Source organism: Aquila chrysaetos, unplaced genomic scaffold, assembly GCF_900496995.4.
Source record: "Aquila chrysaetos chrysaetos unplaced genomic scaffold, bAquChr1.4, whole genome shotgun sequence".
NCBI lineage: Eukaryota > Metazoa > Chordata > Aves > Accipitriformes > Accipitridae > Aquila > Aquila chrysaetos.
In genome coordinates this window covers 14,555-25,687 of record NW_024470423.1, presented here as the reverse complement: position 1 = coordinate 25,687, position 11,133 = coordinate 14,555, and the positions used below count along the sequence as shown (strand labels likewise).

Here is an 11,133-nt window from a genome sequence, read left to right as displayed (position 1 = left end):
AGAGAGAGGAGAAAGAGAGGTTATAGCTACCACCCGCTGATCTCAAGGCGTCCTAACGGTCCCGGGTCCAGCTACTGCTGCGTCGTCGATCGTCGTGGTCCTTGGTGGGGAAGCTTCAAATGCCCACTGTTCAGAAGTCCTCTTTTATGCCTAGTAACACACCTTGCTCCACCTCCGCCTCAGGAGTCTCCGCCCCTCTCGGAATACAATTATCATATCTCCGCCCTTCTCGAGCGAGGGTCGGTGTCCGAGGCGTGGTAAGTCTTGGAGGCGGGTAGCCTTCGACCAGGAGGTGTGCTTTGGTATTACAATGAAGCAAAGTTCGTCTAGAGTTCACGATCTCTTCATCGATGTTACGGCAACGGTCGCAATCCATCCTTTTTGACAGTAGCTGTGCGGTTATCTCTAAGGGCTCTGGCCAGGTACCTTCCAGGAGCCTCGTACCGCACGTTCTGTCCTTGGGATCGGCCGCTGCGCTCCACACAGGCCGTTGTCAGGTAACGTGCTGTTCGTGTTCCCGATGACAGTGTTGAGACAATGCGGATCTTCTGACCGACTCTGACAGGCGGGGAACGGGTGTGCGCGGGGGCGGCAAGGGAAGGGCTGCCGCCGGGGAGCGCGGCGAGCGGAGCGGAGCGGGAGCGGAGCGGAGCGGGCTGCCCTGCCCTGCGCTGCCCTGCCCTGCGCTGCCCTGCCCTGCGCTGCCCTGCCCTGCCCGGGGGTGCCCGCGGGCCGAGCCCCTCCGCCGCGGCGGGCTGCTGAGGAGAGCGGCAGCGGCGGCGGCGGGCGAAGTCGGGGCGGCGGAGGGGGCGGCGGCGAGGGCGGGGGGGGGGCAGCGGGCGCCCCGCCGCCCCGACTTCGCCCGCCGCCGCCGCCGCCGCCGCCTCCCCGGGCGGACCCTTCGCCCGCCGCCGTGGCCGTGGCCGGCCGGCGGCGGGCGGTCCGGCGGCGCGACGCGCAAAGAGTTAAGGTGCCGTCCGGGGCGGGAGGCGGTGGGAGCGCGGTGCCCCTCTCCCTCTTTGCGGACTAGTTGGAGTGACGCTGCGATCGTCTCGTTTCCCTTCGAGCTTCGCCTGCTGCCGCCCGCCGCTCCAGCGCCGAGCCGGGAGCCGGGGAGCGGAGAGCGCAGGCTGAGGCTCCGCCGACTCCTGCCGAGAAATCCCCCGTCTTTATGCCGTGATCTCCCAGCCCGGCCAGGCACCGGGGGCGCGGGGGTGGGGTGGGGGGGACTGCGGGCTCTCGCCAGCCCTCCCGCCGCACACCTCTTCGGGGGGCTTCCCCCCCTCCTTCCTCCGGGGCGATTTGTCGGGCTCCCCCCCTCTTCTGCCAGCAGCACCAGCAGCGCCAGCAGCGCCAGCAGCACCAGCAGCAGCAGCAGCACCAGCAGCAGGGCTGTCCTCCCCTCTGTGCCGCCTCCTCCTCCTCCTCGGCATCGTGTATGCACAGCAACAAAAAATATATCCCCAGCGCAGCCCTCGAGCCGAGACTGGAGCAGCTCACCGGATCTTTTTGGTCTCGGTACTTTGATTAAGGCTTTGGTATTTGACTATTGATTCTGGATATGAGCTTTTGATCTCCGACTGATTCTGCTTGGTATTCTGACTCAGGCTCTGATATCTGACTTCCCGATTTCTGATTTTTGTATACTGAAGGCGTTGATAATGGGAGCGGGACAGTCAAGTGAACTCCCTCAAAGATCACCTCTGGGGTGTGTTTTAAAGCACTGGAAACAGCTGGGGGGTGTTTCGGGTAGTAACATGCGGAGAGAAGGTTTGATTTAATATTGTAATCATTGGTGGCCTCCGTATAAGCTCGAGGAAGGGAAAAGTGGCCTGTGAATGGGACGCTAAATTGTAACACCATGTTAGAACTGATGTTATTTTTGAGACGGGAGCAGAAAACGGGATGAAGTTATGTAGTGTGATTTGTTCTTTACCTTAAAGAAATCATCCTGAGTGACAGAAGGATTGTGGAATTAATATACCACCCAGCGATCCTTTTGTGCTATCTTCAGAAAAAGAAGGAAACAAAAAAGGTGACAACAAGCTCAAAAAGTGTTGTTCCGCATGTGGTACTGGGCAAAGATGCTTCTACTGTGGATTTAAATAACTGGAAAATAGCAGCTGGGAGCTATCGGGGAAAACCCTGATCAAACAGCCCATGCTTTTGAAACAACGATTCAGACTCAGGATCCTGATTAGAAAGAGATACGAGTAATAATGAATGTAGTTTTTGATAGTACAAAAAGAGATATGATCCGGAGGGTTGCTAAAACCCAGGTAAAAGCACAAGTGGCTTCTGGAGTATTGCAGGGAACAGTGGAACAAAATTTTCCATCTGCTGATCCCAAATGAGATCCTAATAACTTGGCTCAGAGCAGACTGCTGGATCAATATTAAAAATGGATTCTATTCGGAATCAGAGATGCTATGCCTAAGGCAATTCAGATTAAAAGATGCTGCTAAGAAATATACTAATATGGATCCTGAGTCTGAAGAAGGAAAAGCTCAGTTGGCTCCTTTCTTTACAGGACAAGCCTCTGATGATACCAGAAAGAAATTACAAAAAATTACAAGGAGCAGTGACGTGCGGAAACAGACTCCACAACCAGCGGGATTGTAAAGTAGGTATGTTCATTCAGCGCTGGGCAGCACGGCGGGTAGTCCCACCAAAGTCGTGCGCGCCCGACTCGGCAGTTCGCTTCAAGTTTATACGGTCAAGTGTTACATATTCACAATACGCCTATACATATGCATGACCTGTCCCCGCTTCATATTAAAATTAGCTCCGAGAGGTCATTTCCATAGCCTCCTCCCAACTGCGCTTGCGCAGTGCCTCTTTATGGTGGTCGTCTGGTGGTCGCAGAGATGAAGACAGATGACTCCTCTTCGTCACCGCTAGTGACCTCTTCTCTTGCGCGGGCTCGGTGCTTTCTTGGCATTCACCCAGGCCGCAAGACCAGTCTTGGCTGGCTCTTGGGGCCAGCTCCTGCTTCTGATCAGGAACTGTCTCTGCCTCATTGGCTGGTTCTTGGGACCAGCTCTTCTTATCAAGGACTGTCTCTATGTCAGCTAATTTCAACAACGGAAGCGCTAAACATCATCTTTCATCCCCCTTTATTATGTCTACTGAGATTCTTTTGACTCCCCTTGTCTCAGTCCCCCCTTTTCTAGAAAATAGTAAATTCTTTTACTATATCTAATCCTAGTACTTCTAATACATTATTTCCCTATCTAGCATCTTCTCAAAGTATTTGTTGGTCTCGAGTTTTCGTCGTAACTGATTCTTCTTCCGTTCACTGTAAGAGTCTCCTGTACTCCTACAGCACAAAAAGCCACATCGAACCACTATGCCAAGAACCACTATGCGGCTGGGTCCACTCCTAGTCTCAGACTTGGTCAACGGTTTATGTCTTGAAACTAGCTCAGTAAACCCCAGTCGCCCAGGAATTTTAGAAGTGATCATGGGCTGGCCAGAAGGCAAAGATTGTGGAATGTCGCCAGAGGAGGAGGTGACACGTGCTGAAGCAGCCTCGCTGTATAATAAACTGCCAGAAAATGAGAGGCAATATGCCCTGTTCACTGATGGATCCTGTCGCATTGTGGGAAAGCATCGGAGGCGGAAGGCTGGTGTATGGAGTCCTACACGACAAGTTGCAGAAACTGCCGAAGGAGAAGTTGAATCGAGTCAGTTTGCAGAGGTGAAAGCCATCCAGCTAGCGTTAGACATGGCTGAAAGAGAAAAATGGCCAGTGCTCTATCTCTATACTGACACTAAGGAAGTTTCTTGAGCTCAGCCTCTTCAAAGTGCTTAGCTCTGCTCACAAAGGTCTCGAGGTCATAGAAACCAGGCCAGTCAGTAAACCAGGTAACCTGTGGTAACCTCTCCTCCCTGCCCGGAGAAGTTTCGTTTGCTGTCAGGGGCGGGGGGGTGTACCTGCCACATGGGGACATGGAGATGGGCTGGGACGTGGAAGTGGCCTGGGGACGTGGAGACAGGCTGGGAACGTGGAGATGGGCTGGGACATGCAGACAGGGGGTCAGACCCAGCACAGGAGCCGGCAGGCTGGGGCATCTCCAGCCCTGGAGACACGTGCTGGTCCTGCACAGGCGCACCCACGGGACACCCCCCCCCCCCCATCCCATCAGACGCGAACGCCCACCCACGGGACACGACTGGCGGGGGACACGCAGCCGGCCGCACAGGGAGACACACAGCCAGAACACACACAGCTCATGCCAGCATTCCAGCTTTATTGGTGGAGCCAGGGCCTCCGTAGTCCGGCATCATGGAGTCAGTGGGTGGCCGGGCTCAGCGGAGCTGACCCCCATCCCGCCCCACACGTTGGGGGCAAGGAGGGTACGGGGGGGGCCCGGCTGTGCGAGGGGACAGCCCTGCAGCCGACCCAGCATCAAGCCGGGCTCAGCATGGGACCCTCCATCCCGCAGCCCCCCGCCCAGTGCTGGCGTCTGCTCAGCAGCAGTCCGCTGCGTTTCGCATCCCACCACCGCACCCTGTGCCGGCGGCGGCGTGCCGCGGGCTTGTGTCGCCTCATCCCGTACCGGCGGACGAGGGCCGGCGCAGGATGCCACGCATCGTGGTGCGGCGGGTGCGCGCCGGCTCCTGCCAGTGACCCCCGCTGTATCTGGGCCGGGCCATGCTGGCTCCCTGGCTCCGGTGGCCGCCTGGCCCCGCCGGAGTGACATGGGACTGCGCCCACCGCCCCACTTTAGATAGGGGTGCCGGGTCACCGCCCCGGCGCAGGAGACGCAGGAGGAGTCCCCGGGCCGGCCGGCGGCGCAGCGCAGCGGGAGGAGGCGGCGCAGGGGCAGAGGTGCTCCTTTTGCAGCGCTGGCAGCATGTCCCACGCTGCCGCCGGCTCCTTCCCTACTGGCAGCTTCGTGTCCACCTTGTTGACGGTGACCAGATGCCAGATCGCACATCCCCACCCAATGTTCCCAGTCGGGGCTGGGGGAGGGTGACTGGGGCAGGGTCGTGGGCATGGGATGGGCAGGGATGCCCACCCCGGGGGGCCCAGCGAGACCCCAGTCGGGGGGAGCGGGAGCTGCTGTACCTGCAGGGAGGTGAGCATGCAGCTGGAGACCAGGATCAGCAGCCAGAAATCCAGGTGGAAGAAGCGGGCGATCTTGTAGGCCATGAAGCAAGGGAAAACCAGCAAGAAGAGGCACGTGCTGACGCCGCGGAAATGCTTCCAGAGGCTCCTAGGGGAGGCACAGCTCAGCGGGGCCGTGCCCACCCCAGGGAGCAACACCCACCTCCCCGGGACCCCACGCTCCAGCCTCCTCCTCCGGCACCGATTCTGCCCAAAAACAGGCAGTGAGGACCCGAGGCGGAGGGAGCACGTGGAGGGCACGGGACCCAGCCTGGCTCTTCCCCGACGCAGGGCGGGAGGAACCCCGCCGCTCCTCCCCGCTGCCCCCCAAGCACAGCGGACCGGATCCTGCTGCTCTTCCTTCCCCCAGTACCTGTTGCGGGAGGCCCCCAACGCCAGCACGATGGGATCCGCTATCTTCGATCATGGACTGCAGCATGGAGGTCACCACGATGAAGATGAAGAGGATGATGCTGAGGAGGAAGGTCCGCTGGAGGATCTGCAGGTCGAGCAGCCCCGTCCTGCAGCGCCAGCAGCAGCAGCGTCACACCCTCCGTCACCCCCCTGCCAGGGAGCGGGGCGTGAGGCCAGGCAGCCACAGGCACGTGCCACGTGGCGCCGCGTGTGCCGTGCCCCGGTCACCCCGCGGGGACGCACCCCTGGTCCCCTGGATCCCTTGGGACACCCCTGTCCTCCCCACCCTGTGCTGGGCTCCTGCGTGCAAACTGGGCTGGGAGGAGGGATGCCTGCCGGTGCCCCCCGCCAGCCGCGGGCTCACCTGTGCATGACGTTGCCGTTCTGGAAGGCGCCGAAGCCCAGCAGGCAAAACTTGCAGAGGTCGAGGACGCCCAGGGCGAGGTAGGAGACGGTGAAGGTGAGGCCGATGAGGGAGTACGGCGTGCTGCAGCACTCGGTCCGCGCTGCAATGGAGCCCAGGCGTGAGTGCGGATGCTGGCAGGGGCCAGGCAGCACAAAACTGGAGCCCCAGCCCCTCCTCACCCTCCTCCCGCAGCCACGCCTGGAGGAAGGCTGACCTCCCCCCCAGCTCCTGCCTGCCCCGGTCCCTACCTGCTGAGGAGGACGAAGAGGAGGCCCTGCTGGGCCAGGGGACTGCTGGAGGAGGTGAGGAAGGAGGAGAGCCGGAGGGAGAAGAGCACCAGCCAGAAGACGAGGAAGAGGAGCGGGATGGCCAGCTGGCTCCAGAGGGACACCCCCAGCGCGACCAGCCGGTACACCTCCAGCGCCTGCGGGGACGGGATGCTCAGCGGAGCTGCCCCCATCCCGCCCCACACGTTGGGGGCAAGGAGGGTACTGGGGGGGGGCCCGGCTGTGCGAGGGGACAGCCCTGCAGCCGACCCAGCATCAAGCCGGGCTCAGCATGGGACCCTCCATCCCGCAGCCCCCCGCCCCGCTCACCTGCACGACCTCCCGGCAGGCGGCGGCGGCCAGCTGGAAGGGGACGAGGACGTGGGAGCCGAGGACGTAAAGCACCTCCAGGGCAGGTGAGGATGGCGGCAAAGGTGTCGAGGACGGGCAGGGCGTGGAGGGGGAGGCCGCAGAGGCGAGCCAGCACCGGCAGCAGCGGGGCGCCGAACAGCCAGGGCTGCCTGCTCCTCATCAGGAGGGAGCAGAGGACGCACAGGCAGAGCTGGCCTGCGGAGGGGACGGGGACGCCTGGGCATGCGGGAGTGTGGGAACATATTTAGCTAACGGTCACAAGAGCATTCCAGACGCCTTTAGAAGGCCTTGAACAGAATAAACAAGAAGACAAAAATAAGAAAGATACCGGTTAGAAGAACACAGGTGCGCATTCCACGATAAAGGGAACTTGGCACAAAGAACCTCAATTCGGCAGTTTATCTTGACCAATTAGACTGAGACAAGTTTCAGCATGTTTTAGTTAGTATAACCAATTATGTCTTATGTTTATGCACGTGTACAGTCTTGATATAACCAATCATTAAGTGTAACTAGGCGCGTGGACAGTGCATGAATAATCTGCTGTAACCAATAGTAAAATAGCTAAACGCATGTACGGATGTAACCAATGTATAAAATGACGCCTGATGCTCTAGTAAAGGGTCTTCAACTACGATCATATTGATCTGTCGTTGAGTCCATGATTATGCTCCCGCACGGGAGGATGCGGGACCCCCGTGCCCCCTCCCTGGCTCCCCCGGCACTGCCACTTTGCACCGGCACCCGCCGCAGGAGATGGGGGGCTGGGGGCAGGCGCTGGCCGGGGGGGGACGCCTTGCAGGCAGCCCTGCCCCACGGCAAACCCTGCTGCTGCCCTCGCCCCGCCACAAGCAGCACCCCGAGACCACCCAGCCCCTTCCCCTGCGAGCCCCGGGGGTGGCGGGGGCAGCGGAAACCCCCCAGGGCTCACGTCTATCCCTCCTGCTCCACGCCACGCGGCGCGGACCATCCGGATCAGCCGTGCCATCGTCACCCACCACGCCGTCCCTCGGGTGACGGCTCCCGCAGCCGGGTCAGCGCAGGAGACCCTCACCCTGCCCAGTGCCACCTCCCGTCCCCTGACAGGGGACGTCTCGGGGGGCTGGGACCCCCCCCAGCTCACCTGCGAGGGCGGTGGTGAAGCGGCCGAGCGCCGCAGGGGTCACTGTACACGGCGCCCTGGAAGCCATACTCCAGCTCGCGGCGGACGTAGTCCCTGCGGGGAGGAGAGGCTCAGCCCCCGGCCCCCCCTCCGCCGTGCCCCGGCACGGCCACCCCCCGAGCCCCCCGGACTCACCCGGCCACCGTGTGCCCCACGCCGAGCAGCAGCGCAGGTGAGGAGGTGGAGGTAGAGCGTCACCAGGGACCGCACCGGCAGCATCAGCACCACCAGGCACAGCAAGTGGCCTGCGGAGATGGGGGGGGACAGGGGGGTGAGACGGACCCACTGAGCCCCCCTGCCCGGCCGAGCCCCCCCTCCAGCCAGGCAGCCCCCGCCGGTGACACGGCCGTCACCTGCAGCGCAGCGCCGGGGTGGCGATGGGCAGGATGGGACTGCGAGAGGGACACCTCCGGGTCCACAGCTGTCCCCGCTGCCAGGGGACACGCGGTGCCGGGGGGCACAACGTTGGGGACGCAGCGTCCGCCGGCGCTGGGGACAGCCCCACAGCCAGCGGGTGTCCGCAGGGGCTGGTGCGGCGAGATCCCAGGCACGGCCAGCCCTTGGGTTGTCCCCAAACACGGCCATCCCCTGGGATGTCCCCTCATGTCCCCAGCCTGGCCAGGGCCTGGGTGTCCCCTTGTGTCCCCAACGTGTCCATCCCTCGGGATGTCCCCAACCTGTCCATCCCTCGGCGTGTCTCCACCATGTCCCCAACCTGTCCAGCCTCTGCATGTCCCCAGCTTGGTCATCCCTTGGGGCGTCCCCTTGTGTCCCCACACTGTCCACCCCTGGGGTGTCCCCCGTGTCCCCAGCCTGTCTGTCCCCTGGGGTGTCCCCCTGTGTTCCTAACCTGTCCATCCCTGGGGTGTCCCCACCACATCCCCAGGCTGGTCATCCCTGGGGTTTCCCCCCGTGTCCCCAGCCTGGCCACCCCAGGGTGTCCCCGTGTCCCCAGCCTGGTCATCCTTGGGGTGTCCCCGTTTCCCCCAACGTGTCCATCCCTTGGGGTGTCCCCATGATGTCCCCCCCCGTGTCCCCAGCCTGGTCATCCTTGGGGTGTCCCCGTTTCCCCCAACATGTCCACCCTCGGGGTGCCCCCCCCCGTCCCCAGCCTGTCCACCCTCGGGCTGCCCCCGCCGTGTCCCCAGGGTGGCCGCCCCCCCCTCTCCCCCCAGTCCCGCCGCAGCCCTCACCCAGGCAGTAGGCGCCCCGTAGGGCGGGGGGCCGGAGCAGGGGGGGGTCCCCGCGGCGGGGCCGCAGCAGGTCGCCGAGGGCCGCCGCGTCCCAGCGGTACAGCAGGTCCAGCAGCGCCAGCCCCGGCACCCGCAGCGCCACGTTGGCCACCGCCTCCAGCCGCGCCATGGCCGGGGGGGGTCGGGGAAGGGGGTCCGGGGTTGGGGGGGGGTCCCCGCGTCCCGCAGCCCCGCCCGGGGGGACAGGGGGGACCCCCGACGCCGCCCCGGCCGGCTCCTCCGGCCCGGCAGGGGGCGCGCGTCCCGCGCCCAGCAGGGCCCGTCTGCCTCTCGCCGGCGCCCGGCCGCCTCCGCCGGGAGCTCCCTCTCCCGCTTCTCCCCTCTCCCGCTTCTCCCGCTCCCGCCGCCGCGGCCGACCCGGTCCCTCCGCCACTTTCGCTTTCTCCCGCCCCGCCCCTACGCCCAGCGCGCAGCGGTGAGGCCTGGCGCCGGGGCGGTGCGCTGACGCTGCGCCCGCCATCTTAGGAGAGGGCGCGGCGCCGTTTCCTCCACTAGGCCTTCCGCCACCTTGGCTAAGGGCAACGCGCCGGCGGCGGGGAGTGCGCGCGGCCATCTTGGGGAGGGGGGGCGCTGCTCTGCGGTGACGTCGCTCCCGCCCAGCCCCGCGTCAGCCATCTTGGGTGAGGGCAGGCGGTGAGGGCAGGCTCTGGCCGCCATTTTGGTTGGGGAATCGGGGAGGGGGGGGCCTGGGGTCCCCTGCCCCCAGAGGGGTCAAATGGGGGCCTCAAGGATTGTCCGGGACCCTCAGGGGGTCGCCTGAGATCCCTTGGGATCAGCTGGGGTCCTCCGGGACCAGATGGGGCCCTCTGGGGTTGGCTGGGGTAATGTGGGCTCAAGCGGGGGTCCTCTGGGAATGGGGGGGACCCCATGGGAATATCTGGAGTTCTGGGGGTCGGCTGGGGCTGGGGCTGGGGCTGGGGGGTACCCCCCAGCATCGGCTGGGATCAGTGGGGACCTCGAGGATGGGGTCCCTGTGAGCCCCATCCCTCCGGGGTCTCAGGGGCCGGCCGGCGCCGCTGTGGGGGGACGAACTGGGGGGTCCCAAGGCAGGTCCCATCCGCACAGAGAGGTTGTGGCTGGTTTGGCACAGCCCCCTCCTCCCTCTCCCCGGGGCAGTGCGGGGCCAGGGCTGCCAAATTGTGGGGGACGGATGCTCCTCTGGCCTTGGGGTGCACTGGAGAGGTCAGGGATGGCAAAGCCCCCCTGCCGGGGGGGGGAAAGGTTCCCCCAGGCCCCCGGATTGAGCAGCAGGGTGCAGCTGGGAAGGGGTGGGCAGGCTGTCCTTGGCTGTCCCCGTGCACAGGGGACCCCAGAGACCCCAGACTGCCACAGGGAGACCCCAGACTGCTTTTGCATGTGGGTGCCCATGGCTGGGTACTGTGAGTGCTTTGAAAACTCGGAGCTGATCTTTAATCCTAAATTTAGGAAGCAGGGCGGGAGCTGAAGGCGCACAGGGTCCCGGCGTGGAGCTGCTGCCATGGCACGGGGACGTACCAGGCATGAGCCAGGCCGGTCCTGCCATCGTCCTCTCCTGGCTTCCCCTCGCCAGTGCTGCTGCGGGCGTCTGGTATCCCAGGGAGGACACCCTCCAAACCCTGCAGCCCGTCCCCCCCAAACCCTTTTATCGGTACACCTCCTACGGGTGAAGCTGATTTTTCCCCCTGCTACACCGGGAAGCAGAGCTGCGGGCACAGCCCGTGCTGCCGGAGGGGGTGTGTGCCCCGTCACGGGGCTCTTCTCCTCCCGGTTCAGTGCAGGATGCTTTGAGGTGCAACACCCAGTTTGGCACTTCCCTGCTGGGTCAGGCTGGGCCTTTTCTGGCTTGAATTTTGCCCTTAGAGGCAGCAACAGGGCACCCCCCCCCTGCCCCCCCGCTTCGGCTTCATCTCTTCCCCCTCCTTCCTTTTCTCCCTGGGGAAAAGGATGGGACTGGGACAGACCTTCCCAGCAGCAGCACCCCAAGTCCCGCTTCCTGCTGGGTTTCCACCTCAAACCTGTCCCGTTTCTCCTGGGTTTTGCTTTACCCCGGCCTGGGGCGAAGGGAGCCGCTCGCTCGGCAGGCATGCAGCCTGGGCTTCTCTGTGCACCGTGTGTCCCCAGGGGACCTGAGCGAGAAGTCAGACCTCGGAGTTAATAAATCAGCTCGA

At 63.5% G+C, this 11,133-nt stretch overlaps 1 pseudogene; it reads right to left on the bottom strand.

The window, feature by feature from the left end:
- Positions 1-4,637: 4,637 nt before the first annotated feature.
- On the bottom strand, positions 4,638-9,650 carry LOC115338518 (annotated as a pseudogene).
- Positions 9,651-11,133: the final 1,483 nt, after the last annotated feature.